The 20,089-nt window shown below is 38.9% G+C and overlaps 1 protein-coding gene across 3 annotated transcripts in view; it reads right to left on the bottom strand.

Moving 5' to 3' along the window:
- The window catches only part of SUGCT (succinyl-CoA:glutarate-CoA transferase), a 762,227-nt gene that overhangs the window by 699,569 nt on the left and 42,569 nt on the right, over nucleotides 1–20,089 (bottom strand). The window lies entirely within an intron of this gene.

Here is a 20,089-nt window from a genome sequence, read left to right on the forward strand (position 1 = left end):
AAATAGAGGAAAACAGTACAATGGGAAAGATCAGAGATCTCTTCAAGAAAATTAGAGATATCAAGGGAGCTTTTCATGCAAAGATAGGCACCATAAAGGACAGAAATGGTATGGACTTAACAGAAGCAGAAGATATTAAGAAGTGGAAAGAATACACAGAACTATACAAAAAAGATCTTAAAGACCCAGATAATCATGATGGTATGATCACTCACCTAGAGGCAGACATCCTGGAGTGTGAAGTCAAGTGGCCCTTAGGAAGCATCACTGCAAACAAAGCTAGTGGAGCTGATGGAATTCCAACAAGCTATTGAAAATCCTAAAATATGATGCTGCGAAAGTACTGCACTCAATATGCCAGCAAATTTGGAAAACTCAGCAGTGGCCACAGGACTGGAAAGGTCAGTTTTCATTTCAATCCCAAAGAAAGGCAATGCCAAAGAATGTTCAAACTACTGCACAATTGCATTCATTTCACGTGCTGGCAAGGTGATGCTCAAAATCCTTCAAGCTAGGCTTCAACAGTATATGAACCAAGAAATTCCAGATGTACAAGCTGGATTTAGAAAACACAGAGAAACCAGAAATCAAATTGTCAGCATCTATTGGATCATAGAAGAAGCTGCTGCTGCTGCTGCTAAGTCACTTCAGTCGTGTCTGACTCTGTGTGACCCCATAGACGGCAGCCTACCAGGCTGCCCCGTCTCTGGGATTCTCCAGGCAAGAACACTGAAGTGGGTTGCCATTTCCTTCTCCAATGCATGAAAGTGAAAAGTGAAAGTGAATTCGTTCAGTCGTGTCAGACTCTTCGTGACCCCATGGACTGCAGCCTACCAGGCTCCTCTGCCCATGGGATTTTCCAGGCAAGAGTACTGGAGTGGGGTGCCACTGCCTTCTCCGACAGACGAAGCTAGAGAATTCCAAAAAACATCTACTGCTCCACTGACTATGCTAAAGCTTTTGACTGTGTAGATCACAACAAACTGTGGAAAATTCTTCAAGAGATGAGACTACAACACCAACTTCCCTGCCTCTTGGGAAATCTGTATGCAGGTTAAGAAGCAACAATTAGAACCAGACACAGAACAACGGACCGGTTCCAAATTGGGAAAAAAGTACATCAAGGCTGTATACTGTCACCCTTCTTATTTAACTTATATGCAGAGTACATCATGCAAAATGCCAGGCTGATGAAGTACAAGCTGGAATCAAGATTGTGGGGAGAAATATCTACAACATCAGATATGCAGATGACACTACCCTTATGACAGTAAGTGAGGAGGAACTAAACAGCCTCTTGATGAGGGTGAAAAAGGAGAGTGAAACCTGGCTTAAAAATCAATATTCAAAAACGAATATCATGATATCTGGTCCTATCACTTCATGGCAAATAGATGAGGAAAAAATGGAAACAGTGACAGACTTGATTTTCTTGGGCTCCAAAATCACTGTGGACAGTGACTCCAGCCATGAAATTAAAAGACACTTGCTGCTTGGAAAAAAAGCAATGACAAACCTAGACAGCATATTAAAAAGCAGAGACATTACTTTGCCTACAAAAGTCCATCTAGTCAAAGCTGTGGTTTGACTAGAACCACAATTGTGCATTCATGCATGGAGGCGAGAGCTGGACAACAAAAAATGCCAAGTACCAAAGAACTGATGCCTTCAAACTGTGGTGCTGGAGAAGACTCTTGAGAGTCCCTTGGACTGCAAGGAGATCAAACCAGTCAATCCGAAAGGAAATCAGCCTCGAATATTCACTGGAAGGACGCATGCTGAAACTGAAGTTCCAATACTTTGGCCACCTGATGTGAAGAGTGACTCGTTGGAAGACTCGGATGCTGGGAAAGACTGAAGGCAGGAGGATAAGGGGACGACAGAGGACGAGATGGTGAACAGCATTACAGACTCAGTGCACATGAGTTTGAGCAAACTCTGAGAGATGGTGCACGACAGGGAAGCCTGACGTGCTGCGGTCCAAGGGATCGCAGAGTCGGACACGACTTAGCGACTGAACAGCAACAACAGTAACAGTGCGTGCACGCATGCCAAGTCACTCAGTCGTGTCTGACTCTTCGCAACCCCACGGACTGTAGCCCACCAGGCTCCCCGTCCATGGGATTCTCAAGCCAAGAACACTGGAATGGGTTGCTGCGCCCTCTTCCAGGGGATCTTCCTGACCCAGGGAGCAAACTGGTGTCTCTTAGGTCTCCTGCATTGCAGGCAGGTTCTTTACCACTAGTGCCACCTGGGAGGCCCACAGTAACAGTAGGATACTTTAATACCCCACTTTCAACAACAGCTTGATCATCTAAACAGAAAATATTGACTTAAACTACATATTAAACTTAATGGATTTAACAGACATTTACATAATATTCATCCATCAGCAGTAAAATACACATTCTTCTCAAGCACACAGGGAGCATTCTCAGAATAAATCATATGTGGGCCACAAAACAAGGCTTAAACTTTAAGAAGACTGAAGTCATATAAAAGATATTTTCTGACCACAGTGACAGGAAACTAGAAATCAATTACAAGAAGAAAAATAGAAAATTCACAAATAGATATAGTTTAAACCTATTACTACACAAACAATGTGTCAAGGAATAAATCAAAACAAATCAAAAAATTCTTTGAGACAAATAAAAGTGGAAATACAACCTACCCAAATTATGGGATGCAGCAAACACAGTTCTAAGGGTAAAGTTCATCTGGTAAATTCCTACATAAAGAAACAAGAATGATCTCAAAAAGAAACAAGAACGATCTCAAACAAACAACCTAACTTCAAACATCAAGTAACCAGAAAAACAGGATCAAATGAAGCTCAAAGTTAGAAGAGGGAAGAATATATCAACGAACAGTGAAGAAATAAATCTAAGAGGGACTAAAAAAGGCAATAGTAAAGATCAGTGAAACCAAGAGCTGGTTCTTTGAAAAGATAAACAAAATTGACAAACTTTTAGACTCACCAAAAAAAGAGAGTAAAAATTCAAATAAATAAAATCAGAAAGGAGAGAGGAGATGTTACAGCTGACACCACAGAAATACAAAGAGTCATTAAGAGACTACTATGGAAAGGTGTATACCAACAAATTGGACAACCTAGGAGAAAAGGATAGATTTCTAGAAACTTCAGAACTGAATCATGAAGAAACAGAAAATCTGAATAGACCAATTACTGGTAAGGAGATGAAATCAGTACTCCAAAACCTCCCAACAAACAAATGTCGAAGACCAGAGGTTTCAATGGTGAATTCTACCAAACGTTTAAAGAATTGATATTCCAGGGCAGCTGGTTGACAGCTGTAAAGGGCATCCTAAACCAGACCTGGACACAGTGGTTTTTCAACCACCAGTATCCCCAGCATAAAGCAGGCCTCCAGGAGCAGAGAGAAGCTCCACGTAAGGCAGGAACACGATGTGCTGATGAACCGCCTGTTATCTCGACAGGAAGTCAAGAGAAGGAATTGGTTTCAGTCCACTCTGGGTAGGGAGTATCAGCAGCCAGGAACCCCGGTGCCTCAAATGAGACAAAGAGAAGGCTCTCATCATCAGCACAACTCTAAATGAAGTCTTCTAAATAAGGTGTGCAGGAAAACATGCTCAGAGAAACAGTTTGCTAAGTAAAAGGCACCGTAATACTTGCCTTGTGATGCAAATTCTCTTGTTCAGCTTACAACAAGGAGGAGGCACAAATATCCTAATTACTTTAAATTACAACTTCCAGACATTTCTATTAAAGAGAAATATAAATAGTTACTCTCACAGAAGCAACATGGCATAGTGAATAAGAGGATGAGTTCCAGGACTGAAAAAAGTCTGGATTCAAACCACGGCTCTGCGAAGTACTGAATCCTCAACAACTCATGTACTCTCCCTGAGTTTCGGTTTCCACAGTATTCACACTTATCTCATAGATATAGTGCAAGTGTATATGCTAAGCCGCTTCAGTCATATCTGACTCTCTGTGACCCCATAGACTGTGTAGCCCACCAGGCACCTCTGTCCATGGGATTCTCCAGGCAAGAATACTAGAGTGGGTTGCCATGCTCTCCTCCCGGGAATCTTCCCAACTCAGGGATCGAACCCACATTTCTTATATCTCCTGCATTGGCAGGCAGGTTCTTTTCCACTAGTGCCCCCTGGGAAGCCCCCAAAGATATAATTGTGAGGGTTCAATTTGATAAAACATCAGAAGCAAAGTACATTTTACATTGATAGCTAAATGTATTTAGTGAATAAATATGCATTGCTGCTGCTGCTGCTAAGTCGCTTCAGTCGTGTCCAACTCTATGCAACCCCATAGACGGCAGCCCACTAGGCTCCCCCGTCCCTGGGATTCTCCAGGCAAGAACACTGGAGTGGGTTGCCATGTCCTTCTCCAATGCATGAAAGTGAAAAGCGAAAAGTGAAGTCCCAGCCTACCAAGCTCCTCCATCCATGGGATTTACCAGGCAAGAGAATATACTAATAATATAGTAGTTTTCCCTTTCTACAAGATACTCAGAATAACAAGAACTGCCTTGAAGTATGCTGAAATGATAAGAATAAATATTCTCGGCATTGCAATTATGTTGTTTAAGAATCCATTAAACTTGAAAGTTTATGTACTTAGAAACTAGCACGTGGCCATTTTAGAAAAGAAACTTAACAATGACAAAATATATTTTTGTTGTAATGAGTCAAAACTTATTCTACCTTTCACCTTATACTTGCCTTGCAATACTGACAACTAGTAATATCAACAAATACTTACGACAACAAATAAAAAATTTTACCACAAGAAACTGATATTATCAAAATGGTATTTTGCAAAGATTACTCTGTGGGCAATGTGAAGATGGAATTATTAATTAATAATTTAACAAAGCTGAAAAAATGGTAAGCATGGGATCCAGATAGTTCTTTTTAAGTTTTATTTTTAGCTCTACAATTCCAAAAATGATCATGATCAAATTCAAAATAAAGATGAAAAATTTAACCATGTTACTTATATTTTATATTCAAGTAAAGGAGGTAAGGAAAATTAAGGCAATTATGAAAAATCAGAGGAACATCTTTTCCTCTGCTCTTTATTCCCCAGAGCCCTTACTCACTTACATTCAATTTATGGAGCAATGTCGCCATCTTGCGGCTTTTATGAACACTGACTATAAAGCAAAATGAACTTTGAGACAGGTAAAATTACAAAGGAAGGGAACTAGAGGGAAGATTTCCTTCCTATCTTTTAATATTTGCCCTGAATACTCATTTTTCTTCTTAATCGTGCCTTAACTTTTTGTTTCCTTCTTCTCCTTATCCAAAATAGGAGTGTGTTTAAAGTCAGTATCATGCCAGCAGCTATAGAAACTCCAAAAACTGGTTGCTTACTTGAAATAACAGAAGCAATAAAATATTCTACAATAAATAAGGGAATCCTTTAAAATGTGTACAAATGTCTTCCTTTGTGCAATGTACAAAAGACTTCTTTTCTTTGCTCATTCTCTGGTGTGTAAATTATTTCTGAATTAAAAGATTATACACTCGATGTATTTAATTTTTAAAAAAATATTTATTTTCTTATCTGTCCACTGGAACACTGAAAAGGCCTAGAAGCAAAGACTAACCCAGTAGCAAAGGGCATCCCTAGTATCTAGACTGTGGTCTCTAAATGCCATTTTCCACTAAAAGAAATTAAGATTCTCGGGGAAATGGTTGATTCCAAGACAGGGCAGGAAAAGTACAAAATTCACCTAGAATATTTTATTATGTTGTTGTTTAGTCACTAACTCGTGTCTGACTCTTTTGAGACCACGTGGACTGTTGCCTGCCTGGCTCCTCTATCCATGGGATTTCCAAGGCAAGAATACTGGAGTAGCCTGCCCTTTCCTCCTCCAGGGGATCTTCCCAACGCAGGGATTGAACCTGTATCTTCTGCACTGGCAGTCAGAGTCTTTACCCCTGTCCCACCAGGGAAGCCCATATCTTCTTATACTAGAAATCAAAGAAGCTATCAGACTATTAGTCATGTCAAAAGTATGCACAAGCCAACTTGAAAACGCCCCCACTGACCAAAGATGAGATCATTTTGAGAATCAATAAGGATAAGAGCTTCAGCGGACTGAAACACATCAAATATGTTAAATTCTGTGAGTTCATAATGATATTTTTTTAACCATCAGTCACCCTTGGAAGATACTAAGGAATAAATTCATTATTATGATAACTGGTAAATAGAATTTACAGCCATCCTGCCTTTACTTAGTGATCTCCATCTCAGGATAATCAAATAGTTGATGAGGGGAACATTATTTTTATGGAAGTACTCCAATCAATATACAAAGAAGGAACAGCAGGATTAGGATATCATCATTTTGTAACTCCCAAGGGAATTTCCATGTGGCAAAATGGTAAAGAATCTGCCTACAGGAGACTCAAGAGACACAGGTTCCACCCTTGGGTTGGGAAGATCCCCTGGTGTAGGATATGGCAAACTACCCCAGTATTCTTGCCTGGGAAATCCCATGGACAGACAAGCCTGGTGGGCTACAGTCCATGGAGTCACGAAGAGTCGGACACACACACAGCCACGCAATGGATCAACAGACCTAGGCAATCATCATCAGTGGCTGCTGATACCACAAAAAAGAGCCAGGGCCAACCCATGCGTGCCTCCAAGTGGATCTACACACCACCTCCTATGACATATTGCAATCCAAAAAGAAACCAAATCAAAACAAAATTTGAGCAAACCTATAGACATGTCAATTTGGAAATAATAACAACAAGAAAAATTAAACAATATAGGAGTGCAATCAGCAAAATTCAACCTACTAACAGAACAAATAAACTGGGTTTTTTTTAAAACAAATAAACTGTAAGAAACAAGAGACTGAGAAAGAACTATAAATTAAAGGAGATGTAGGGGACATATTAATGAACAGCAATGGTTAGACTTTATTTGTATCCCAATTCAAATTAACACACAGTAAAACAGAGAGACAGAACTGGGAAAACCTGAACACCAATTGAATATCTTGATGTTATTAAATAATTATAGTTAGTTAGTTAGTGTTAGTCACTCAGTCATGTCCGACTCTTTGTGATGCCATAGACTGTAGTCGCCAGGCCCCTCTGTCTATGGGATTATCCAGGCAAGTATACTGGAGTGGGTTGCCATTCCTTTCTCTAGGGTATCTTCCCAACCCAGGGATTGAACCCAGGTCTTCTACATTGTAGGCAGATTCTTTACTGTCTGAGCCACCAGGGAAGCCCATTAAGTAATTATAGGGTTAGTTTAATTTACATGTGATGACATTGGGTGTTTATGCTTCAAAAGCAGTCCTTTTATTTTAGGCATATTTTGAAATATTTAGAAATAAAATAATTTAATGTCTGAGATTTGCTTTCAAGTGATCAGGAGAAGAGAGAATAAGTAGGATTGTAGACAAAATAAGATTGACTGTGACTTAATCACTATTAACCTGAGTAATGTGTACTTCAAGAGCTTATAATAGTCTCTCTACTTTTACGTAACTTTAAGATTTTCCACAATAAAATGCCAAAAAGATATGTTTAAGAATTATGTGCAAATTTCTCATAAAAGTACACCAAGGTATATTAGAGTTGAATGAAACGGGCAAAAACTCTTGCTTTATAGATAAGAAAACTGAGGCTCTGGGAGGTTAAGTGACTTACCTAAAGTCATAAAGCCAACCAACAGCACACAAGAATTAACACTCAGGTTTCCAGTTTCCCCATGAGAACTTTTTTAAATTTATTAACTTTTTAATTGAAGTATAAATGCTTTACAGAATTTTGTTGCTTTCTGTCAAACCTCAACATGAATCAGCCATAGGTATAAATATATCCTCTCCCTTTTGAACCTCCCTCCCATCTCCTTCCCCATCCCACCCTTCTAGGTTGATGGGGCCCCTGTTTGAGTTTCCTGAGACATACAGCAAATTCCCATTGACTATCCATTTTATATATGGCAATGTAAGTTTCCATATTACTCTCTCCAAGCATCTCACCCTCTAATTCCCTCTCCCCATGTATATAAGTTTATTCTCTATGTCTGCTTTTCCACTGCTGCTCTGAAAATAAATTTTTCAGTACCATTTTTCCAGATTCCGTATATTGTTCGTATGTGATATTTATATCTGGAAAGGGAATAGCAAACCACTTCAGTATTATTGCCTTGAGAACCCCAAGAACAGTATGAAAAGGTGAAAAGATAGGACACTGAAAGATGAACTTCCCAGGTTGGCAGGTGCCTAATATGCTATTGGAGATTACTGGAGAAAGAACTCCAGAAAGAATGAAGAGATGAAGCCAAAGCAAAAACAACACCCAGTTGTGGATGTGATGGGTGATGGAAGTCAAATCTGATGCTGTAGAGAACAATACTGTGTAGGAACCTGGAATGTAGTTCCATGAATCAGGCAAAGAGGAAGTGGTCAAACAGGAGAGGGCAAGAGTGAACATCAACATTTTAGGAATCAGCAAACTAAAATGGACTGGAATGGGTGAATTTAACTCAGATGACCATTATATCTACTATTGTGAAAAGAATCCCTTAGATGAAATAGAGTAGCCATCATAGTCAATAAGAGTCCAAAATGCAATACTTGGATGCAATCTCAAAAACAACAGAATGATCTCTGTTTGTTTCCAAGGCAAACCATTCAGTATCACAGCAATCCAAGTCTATGACCCAACCAGTAACGATGAAGAAACTGAAGTTGAACAATTCTATGAAGACCTACAAGACCTTCTAGAACTAACACCCCCAAAAAAGATATCCTTTTCATTATAGGGGGCAGGAATGTAACAGTAGGAAGTTAAGAAATACCTGGAGTAACAGGCAACTTTTGGCCTTGGAATGAAGTAGGGCAAAGGCTAATAGAGTTTTACCATGAGAACGCACTGGTCATAGCAAACACCCTCTTCCAACAACACAAGAGAAGACTCTACACATGGACATCACCAGATGGTCAATACCAAAATCAGATTGATTATATTCTTTGCAGCCACAGAGGGAGAAGCTCTATACAGTCAGCAAAAACTAGATGGGGAGCTGACTGTGGCTCAGATCATGAACTCCTTATTGCCAAATTCAGACTGGAATTGAAGAAAGTAGGGAAAACCACTAGACCATTCAGGTATGACCTAAATCAAATCCCTTACCATTATACAATGGAAGTGAGAAATAGATTCAAGGGATAAGATCTGATGGACAGAGTGTCTGAAAAACTATGCTCAGAGGTTCCTGACATTGTACAGGAGGCAGGGATCAAGACCACCCAAGAAAAAGAAATGCAAAAAGGCAAAATGGTTGTCTGCAGAGGCCTTGCAAATAGCTGTGAAAAAAAGAGAAGTGAAAGGCAAAGGAGAAAAGGAAAGACATACCCATTTGAGTGCAGAGTTCCAAAGAATAGCAAGGAGAGATAAGAAAGCCTTCCTTACCAATCGATGTAAAGTAACAGAGGAAAATAATAGAATGGGAAAGACTAGAGATCTCTCCAGGAAAATTAGAGATACCAAGGGAACATTTCTTGCAAAGATGAGCACAATAAAGGACAGAAATGGTATGGACCTAAGAGAAGCAGAAGATATTAAGAAGAGGTGGCAAGAATACACAGAAGAATTGTACAAAAAGATCTTTACAACCCAGATAATCACAATGGTGTGATCACTTACCTAAAGCCAGACATCTTGGAATGTGAAGTCAAATGGGCCTTAGGAAGCATCAGTATGAAAAAAGCAATCGGAAGTGATAGAATTCCAGTTGAGCTATCAAATCCTAAAAGATGATGCTGTGAAAGTGCTGCACTCAATATGCCGGCAAATTTGGAAAACTCAGCAGTGGCCACAGGACTGGAAAGGGTCAGTTTTCATTCCAATCCCAAAGAAAGGCAATGCCAAAAAATACTCAAACTACTGCACAATTGCACTCATCTCACGTGCTAGTAAAGTAATGTTCAAAATTCTCCAAGCCAGACTTCGACAGTACCTGAACCGTGAACTTCCAGATGTCCCAGCTGAATTTAGGACAGGCAGAGGAACTAGAGATCAAATTGCCAACATCCACTGGATCATTGAAAAAGCAAGAGTTCCAGAAAAACATCTACTTCTGATTTATAGGCTACGCCAAAGACTTTCATTGTGTGGACCACAACAAACTCTGGAAAATTCTTAAAGAGATGGGAATATCAGACCACCTGACCTGCCTCTTGAGAAATCTGTATGCAGGTCAGGAAGCTACAGTTAGAACTGGACATGGAACAACAGACTGGTTCCTAATCGGGAAAGGAGTACATGAAGGCTGTTTATTGTCACCCAGCTTGTTCAACTTATATGCAGAATAGTACATCATGAGAAACGCTGGGCTAGAAGAAGCACAAACTGGTATCAAGATTGCCGGGAGAAATATCATTAACCTCAGATATGCAGATGACACCACCGTTATAGAAAGCAAAGAACTGAAGAGTTTCTTGATGAAAGTGAAAGAGGAGAGTAAAAAGTTGACTTAACACTCAGCATTCAGAAAACTAAGATCATTGCATCCAGTACCATCACTTCATGGCAAATAGATGGGGAAACAGTGACAGGCTTTATTTTGGGGGGCTCAAAAATCACTGCAGATGGTGACTGCTGCCAAGAAACTAAAAGACACTTGCTTCTTGGAAGAAAAGTTATGACCAACCTAGACAGCATATTAAAAAGCATAGACATTACTTTGCCAACAAAGGTCCATCTAGTCACAGCTATGGTTTTTCCAGTAGTCATGTATGGATGTAAGAGTCGGACTACAAAGAAAGCTGAGCACTGAAGAACTGATGCTTTTGAACTGTTTGTTGGAGAAGACTCCTGAGAGTCCCTTGGACTGCACAGATATCCAACCAGTCCATCCTAAAGGAGATCAGTCCTGAGTGTTCATTGGAAGGACTGTTGTTGAAGCTGAAATTCCAATACTTTAGCCACCTGATGCAAAGATCTGACTCATTAGAAAAGACTGTGATGCTGGTAAAGATTGAAGGCATAAGGAAAAGGTGACGACAAAGGATGAGATGGTTGGATGGCATCACCGACTCAATGGACATGAGTTCAAGTAAACTCCGGGAGTTGGAGATGGACAGGGAGGCCTGGCATGCTGCAGTCCATGGGGTCACAGAGAGTCAGACACGACTGAGCAACTGAACTGAACTGATATGATATTTCTCTTTTCTTTCTGACCTACTTCACTCTGTATAATAGCCTTAGGTTCATCCACCTCATTAGTTCTGATTCAAATGCATTCCTTTTTATGGCTGAGTAATATTCCATTGTGCGTGTGTACCATAATCTTTTTATCCATTTTTCTGTCGATGGGCATCTAGTTTGTTCCCGTGTTCTCGCTATGACCCCAGCAGCCGCACCACCTCCACACCTGCCCCGTCTGGTTTTCTTTCATCTAAACAGGATGTGTGAAGACTCCAGTTAGCCACTTTCTAAATTCAACTTCATAGGATTTACTCAGATAAAACTCCAGAGCCAATCTCAATGTTTTTGTTTTTGTTTATTAATCTGTGTGCTTTGCTTTTTGGACATCTTCCTTGTCATACGTTTTTCCTCCACTGTGAGAATTAAATGAGACATTTTGTAAATGGGCCAAAGTTTTATATTCTTCTGGGTTTCACTCAACTTTTCTATTGTCATTTAAAGAGAAATCTTCCTATTAATTTCAAAGATTCCCCATAATTATACCTTCCACTTAATAGGGTTTGTCCTTCTGTCACATGCATAACAATTTAGATTCTCACGGTTACACCATTTTGGTGGATTTTTCTTTTCTTTTTCCCTCAGGTCATGATACAGCATTTCTGACTGTAAGATATGTACCTTTCTACATGCAAGATTACAAAACTAACCTCAGCAGGATTCCATTGAGATTCCTGTAAATCTCAATAGAGCAAGAGACTTCCCTGCAAACATGCCAACCAATCAAAACTAATACTTAACCAAGGATTCCATAAAGCAACAGTGGCAATTTAGGATGGTGACAATAATGATAACAGTTAACATGTACAGAATACTTTCTATGTTCCAGGGACTGTGCTGATGCTTTGTACGTGTCGTCTGATTTACGTCTTTGAAGAATTACATGAGGTAAATTGTACCATCCTATTTGAATCACTACCTGGAAAAATGAGGTTTTGAGAGATTAAATACCTTACCCAAGGTCACAGAAGTACTTTCTCTGATTCTATAGGTATTGAAGTCTTGACACTCATTACTATGTAACCACTTTTACAAAATATTTCCATGAGTATTAATAGCTCATACACTTTCAAAGACCAAAAATTCGATTAATATGGTTTGTTACCTCAATTTCAAGTAACCTATGAAATTTAGATCCCTTAATGTCTACCACTGAGAGGCAGCAAAATTGGTTGCTTAATTGTATAGTAACTAAAACATCTGAAATACTAAAAAGTATATGTTACCAGTCAGAAAAGGCAAGTAAATTTGTAAATTATGCAGCATTACTATAATGCAGGAAAAAAAAAGCATACTAAGCAAAAAAGTTTTTACTGATGATAGTGATAGCTGTCTTTACTATAGAATTACCACTTTTATGATAGTCAATTTGATGGTACTAATATATATAAATGTATTTTGATGATTGCTTCTTATACATAGATTTCATCTTTCCCCAACTAGTTAATATAACACTAATACAATATAACAGTAGAAACTTGATAAACACTCAGTTGACTGATACATATTTTTGTATTTTATACTATTCCATGCATGCCTCTGATATTCTTCACATAAACCATCAAAACAAATGTTTTTTATAGGACAGACAAGAGTTACTATCTTGCCTACAATATAGAGTATGTTTTTAATGGAAAAGAAGTAAAACTCTTCAAATTTTCATCATCCAAATAAAGTCTACAATTGCAAAAGCTTTAATGATCATGCAAATACATCCTGTTAAAAATGACTTTAACTACACCCACAATCATGTAAGTTATACACACACACACACACACACACACACACACACTAATCCTAAATCTAGAAGACTTATTCAAATAGGGAGGGGGAAAAAACTATTAAGAATCACTGATATAATGAAAATAAATTGCAGAATCTGCCCTCAGATTAAGAATTTGAATATATTTTCATGGAATCTATTCAAAAGAAACTACCAGGAGTTGCATCTATATCCCAAGACTCAATGTTTTGTACAAGAGGAAGGCAGCTCACATTCTGACAGATGCCCCATAAAATTACTAAAGAATAAAGAGAATTACCATTTTTATATACTTTTCATTTTCAGGAGAAAAATCAAATTTTAAATGACTGAAACATAAAACATGAGTTTATCAAACATGAGGAGAAAAGAAAATAAAAGCGCAGCCAGGCTCTCACATAAAACCAATTCCCTATAGCTAGATTCCCACACTCCAAATAGCAGCACTACGTCAGCCTCAGAAGGGACATTTTAGGCAAACACAAAAATGTCCAGTACTGACCTCTTTACAGAGACTAAACATCAACTCAAATCAAACCCAGATAAACGGATAACTCAAGTGAGTAACAAATTAACAAGAGTCACCTTTAGCCTTGTTCCACTGCCAAGAGAAAAGTACTCAGTTAAGCACAGTCTACATCTTTATTTAATAGAGATCAATGAAACAAAAAAAATAAATAAATAAAAGGAATCCAAGTAAAAAAGATATCAAACAAAACCCAGTTATCTTTGAACTCCCCAAAGTTGGGAACAATTAAAGTCTTCCCAGAAATGCCGACTTGTGAGTAAGCAATGCTTCCTGAGTGCGCAAATACACATAGTTAACACCAAGGCCAAAAGCAAAGAAATAAATAACATGAAGTCAGGAAAAAATAGTATAACATGTAACGACGCTGGTTAAAATAATCACTTGCAGAATAAACTAATGGGTTTTAAGTTTGCAATTATGACCACAATCCAGTGCTCAGATCTTGGTTCTTAAATATCATTCTCCACTCAATGGAACCAGGGATCCTTGGAAAAATAGTTAAAATCAGGCCTGTGGTCAGGGGTAGTGCAGGTGCCAGTGGTGGGGGGTGGGGTTTGGGGGGGAGGGGGTTGGTGGCAGGGGGATAATGTAAATAAATGTTGATTATCTTGTGCTAAAAATTAAGAAAGTGCTCAAAGGGTACCGAGGACATATCAAAAAATACACAGGGGATATTTTGAGACTGTTCCCACTAGCCAAATATGGATAATCTGAACATCAAAAATAAATCATGATAATAAAGGACTATAACTGATTGAATAAAATATGAATAAAAGAGTCCACATTGATACAAATCAATAAAGGAAATGGAAAGCTACCCTCATAGTAAAAAGTCATATATGTAAATAATAAATGTAAGTTCAGTCCAGTTCAGTTCAGTCGCTCAGTTGTGTCCGACTCTTTGTGACCCCATGAAATTCATAAATATAAAGAAATGATGGAATTATAAAATCAGTATTTAACAACATCCTAACAATAGTAAGCTCAGGCAAGAATCATCAATGTGTGATAAAAATAGTGGATGATAGGCTGGGCAAATGAGAATATTTACACAGTCTCTAAGTATAGCCCCCCCTCCCCCCACCACCCCTCACCAACAACATATTTTTTTTTGTGACATGACAATCAGATACAATGCAGAGTAATTTGGGTTTTCTTTTGCAATAAAGGACATTATTGAAACAACTGACAAATTATCAATAAGGTCTGTGAATTATAATAATATTGCTTTAATGTTAATTTCCTAATTTTGGTTAATTATACTCTGGTTACATAATACTATTAGATGTTTGTAAAATATAAACCGAAAAATGCGGGAGTAAAGAGACATCACATGCCTGTCTTATTTTTATATGCTTCATAAAAACTGTAAGTAGATTAGACAGATGATACAGATTATAGAAAGATGACAGGAAGGTAGGTAGATGGATACATAGAAACACAGATAGATATACAGAGGCAGAAAGATGAAGAGAAACTATCTGTATGTCCACAACCATAGAATAATAGACTATAGTAATAATTTCTAGCAGGAACCTGAAAACCATTCCACTTGCCCCCATATTTGAGAAAAGAAGAGGAAGAGGAGGAGGAGGAAGCAACAGCAGCAAAGAAGGAACAGCCAACACTTCCTCAATATTTCGTAAATGCCAATCGATTCACGTACATTATCTCATTTAATCCTTACAATAAACACTAGAATTTGCAGATGAGGCAGCTGCACCTGGGAGGTTCAGTAACTTATCCAAAGTCATCTAAGTTGCAAATGGAAGAGCCAGTATTTCAACCAGTCTTTAGGGAGCAAGGCTCCTTCCTCCTCTCTTTGCCCTGTCTGAATCTCAGCAATTTCACCTTTATCTTTGTTGGGCCACTAGGTAAGATGTTTGAAGAAAAGGCTTGATAATCTTTGAATACTAGATTACACTATTATCCTTCACCATGTTCCTGGCCACACTGACAGCATCACTTAAGACACAAGACTAAGGTTATAAAGAGGTCAGGAAAGCTAATTAAAGTTGCTCACCAACTAGTGCCTTAACACTCAACTTGAGGAATGAAAAGAACACTCACCACTGTGCTCAAATCCAAAGTAGGAACCCGGAGAGGCATTTCATTTTTAATAATTTTTGTAATTAAAATTAAGTAAGTATAACACAGTATTCTACTAATATTGATTTGGTAAATATCTACTATGTGGCAACAGTACTCTCAAGAAAATCAGTAGCACTTGGGGACAAATCATCAGTGTCCAACAGGAACAGAATCCAAATCTCTGTAGCTCCTCCATTTGCTCAGCACAGTTTCTAATGCCTCCATGGTTGGCCAGAACTAGAGGGGCGTGAGGAGAAGAGGAGGTCTGGTCAGCAAGAAAGGTCTCACTTTATTGGTCCCATCATGGTGAGCTATTTTTGCCCCTCTCTGGGCTTGGCAGAGGTTGAAAGTCTTCGTGTCACATGGCGGACTTTACTGGGTTCTTCAAAGACCTCCCCTATCCCATCAGTGGGGATCACTTTACATTTGAATCTATCTTTTTTCCAGGTGATCACTGGTGAGTCCTTCCTCTGCCCCAGGTGTCATCAGCACCACCAGCTTCCTTCTGCTTCTTGGACAGGATCTTAAACAACCAAACACTGTTTTCCTCTTTCTTACCCTGATCCACAGGACAGCAGTGACTTTCCAAACCACAGTGCTCCAGACATCCACTGGCTCTCTAAATATCTCAGGCATGAATCACATATCAATCCACTTATCTACCAAGCTCTTGGGAACAAATTCTCTGACTTGAGATTATAAATTTTATAGAACTATTTCTTTTGAAACTATAAATGTCTGATAAAAATTGTTAATTTTAAAATGACTACGGAAGGACTTCCCCAGTGGTCCAGTGGTTAAGACTCTCCCTTCTGATGCAAGGGGGTGCAGGTTTGATCCCTGGTCAGGGAGCTAAGATTTCACATGCCTTACAACGAAAAAACAAAACATAAAAACAGAAGTGATATTATAACAAATTGAAAGTAAGTCAAAAAGAGAAAAATAAATATCATAAATTAACACATATATATGGAATCTAGAAAAATGGTACTGATGACCCTATTTGCAGGTCAGGAATAGAGATGCAAATATACAAATAGACTTTGGACACAGCAGGGGAAGGTGAGGGTGGCAAGAATTGAGAGTAGCAATGAAACATACATATCATCATATGTAAAATGGATAGATAATTGGAAGTTGCTGTCTAGCACAAGGGGCTCAAAGCAAAACTCTGACAACCTAGAGTTGGGGATGGAATGGGGAGTGGGGGTTGGGGCAGGAGGTTCAAGAGGAAGGGGATATATATATATATATATATTTATGGCTGATTCTTGATGTTGTCAAAGTGCTAGCATCCAGAGATCAAATGGCCAACATCTGTTAGATCATAGAAAAAGCAAAAGAATTCCAGAAAAACATCTACTTTATTGACTACGCCAAAGCTATTGACTGTGTAGAACACAGCAAACTGTGGAAAATTCTGAAAGATATGGGAATACCAGACCAGCTTACCTGCCTCCTGAGAAATCTGTACGCAGGTCAAGAAGCAACAATTAGAACCAGACATGGAACAACAGACTGATTCAAAATTGGGAAAGGAGTACGTCGAAGCTGTATATTGTCCCGTGTTTATTTAACTTATATGCAGAATACATCACGCGAAATGCCGGGCTGGATGAAGTACAAGCTGGAATCAAGATTGCTGGGAGAAATATCAATAACCTCAGATATGCAGATAACACTACCCTTATGGCAGAAAACGAAGAGGAACTAAAGAGCCTCTTGATGAAAGTGAAAGAACAGAGTGAAAAAGTTGACTTAAAGCTCAACATTCAAAAAATGAAGAACATGGCATCTGGTCCCATCATTTCATGGCAAATAGATGGGGAAACAAAGGAAACAGTAACAGACTTTATTTTCTTGGCTCTAAAATCACTGCAGATGGTGACTGTAGCCATGAAATTAAAAGACACTCCTTGAAAGAAAAGCTATGACAAACACAAACAACATATTAAAAAGCAGAGGCATTACTTTGTCAACAAAGGTCTGTCTAGTCAAAGCTATGGTTTTTCCAGTAGTCATGTATGGATGTGAGGGCTGGACCATAAAGAAGGCTGAGCACCGAAGAATTGATGCTTCTGAACTGTGGTGTTGGAGAAGACTCTTGAGAGTCCCTGGGACTGTAAGGAGATCCACCCAGTCAATACTAAAGGAAATCAGTCCTGAATACTCATTGGAAGGACTGATGCTGAAGCTGAAGCTGAAGCTTCAATACTTTGGCCACCTGATGTAAAGATTTGACTCATTAGAAAATACCCTGATTTGGAGAAAGATTGAAGGCAGGAGAAGGGTGACAGAGGATGAGATGGTTGGATGGCATCACCGACTCAATGGACATGAGTTTAAGCAAGCTCCAGGAGATGGTGAGGGACAGGGAAGCCTGGCATGCTGCAGTCCATGGGGTTGCAAAGAGTAGGACATGACTGAGCGACTGAACAAAATAACATGACATGCTATTGCAGAAATAGTAACTGTTGCAGCCCTACATTAAATGGGCTTAAAGTGATTTGACTCAGAAGTGATTAAAGACTCAGATTTTATCATCTCCACATGCAACTTAGATTAAGCAGCATGCTCTTCCATCATCACTCAGGGACTATCACTTGGCCTGATGGGCTGATAGCCTGAAAGTACTTGGTAACAGACTTATCACAAATTCACGAACCAACACTAAGTTTCCTCCTGATATAGTCAAGTTCCAAAGCCAGATATATGTTTTTAATTAACACTAACTTCACACCAGATGTAAATAAATATCTGGAACACTCTGGAGATATCATTAGAGCCAGATGAAATAGCAGGGAATATATCAAAAGTGGTTCTTCTAACTTCTGTGTTAACATGAGAGCAGACAGCCATGCCAGTATGCTTTCTCTCAATATTTCATCAAAATACCTATGACGAGATTAAATAAATATCAAAACTGGAGGAAAAAAACGGGAAGGGGGACCTTTAAAGGGAAGATAACATCATATACCTTGTTTAGTGGACAATTTCCACTAAAAGCGTCATTGATACATAGGGTTTAGAAGCATATTTCTGAATAACAAATCATATGTGTCCCTTTTCTAAACCAGAATCATACAGGCCAACTTCAAATGCATAAGAAAAAAAGGGGTTTTTTTCCCATATATTCCATTTTTCAGTCGCTAAGTCGTGCCCCACTCATTGCAACCTCATGGACTGAAGCACGCCAGGCTTTCCTGTCCTTCATGATCTCCCAGAGTTTGTTCAAACTCATGTCTATTGAGTTGGTGATGCCATCTAACCATTCTTAGTGGCCTCTGTCTCCTCCTGCCCTCAATCTTTCCCAGAATCAGTGTCTTATCCAACGAGTCGGCTCTTCACATCACGTGGCCAAAGTACTGGAGATTCAGTTTCAGCATCAGCCCTTCCAATGAATATTCAGGGTTGATTTCCTTTAGAATTCACTAGTTTAATCTCCATGCTGTCCAAAAGACTCTCATGAGTCTTCTCCAGGACCACAATTCGAAAGCATCAATTTTTCAGAGCTCAGCCTTCTTTATACTCCAACTCTCACATCTGTACATGACTACCAGAAAAACCATAGCTTTGCCTATACAGACCTTTGTCGGCAAAGTGATATCTCTGCTTTTTAATATGATGTCTAGGTCTGTCAGAATGTTTGACAGTTTATTGTGATCCACACAGTCAAAGGCTTTGGCATAGTCAATAAAGCAGAAATAGATATTTTTCTGGAAATTTCTACCTTTTTCAATGATCCAGCGGATGTTGGCAATTTGACCTTTATTTCCTCTACCTTTTCTGAAACCAGCTTGAGTATCAGGAAGTTCATGGTTCACATATTGCTGAAGCCTGACTTGCAGAATTTTAAGCATCACTTTACTAGTGTGTGAGATAAGTGCAATTGTGCAGTAGTTTGAGCATTCTTTGGCATTGCCTTTCTTTGGGATTGGAATGAAAACTGACCTTTTCCAGTCCTGTGGCCACTGATGAGTTTTCCAAATTTGCTGGCATATTGAGTGCAGCACTTTCACAGTATCATGTTTCAGGATTTGAAATAGCTCCACCATCATGATTATCTGGGTCATGAAGATCTTTTTTGTATAGTTCTTCTGTGTATTCTTGTCACCTCTTCTTAATATCTTCTGCTTCTATTAAGTCCCTACCATTTCTGTCCTTTATTGAGCGCATCTTTGCATGAAATGTTCCCTTGGTATCTCTAATTTTCTTGAAGAGATCTCTAGTCTTTCCCATTCTGTTGTTTTCCTCTATTTCTTTGCACTGATCGTCGAGGAAGGCTTTCTTATCTCTCGCTGCTATTCTTTGGAACGCTGCATTCAAATGGGTATATCTTTCCTTTTCTCCTTTGCTTTTCGCTTCCCTTTTTTCACAGCTATTTGTAAGGCTTTCTCAGACAGCCATTTTGCTTTTTTGCATTTTTTTTTCCCCCTTGGGGATGGTCTTGATTC

Source organism: Budorcas taxicolor, chromosome 4 (genome assembly GCF_023091745.1).
Source record: "Budorcas taxicolor isolate Tak-1 chromosome 4, Takin1.1, whole genome shotgun sequence".
Taxonomy (NCBI): Eukaryota; Metazoa; Chordata; class Mammalia; order Artiodactyla; family Bovidae; genus Budorcas; species Budorcas taxicolor.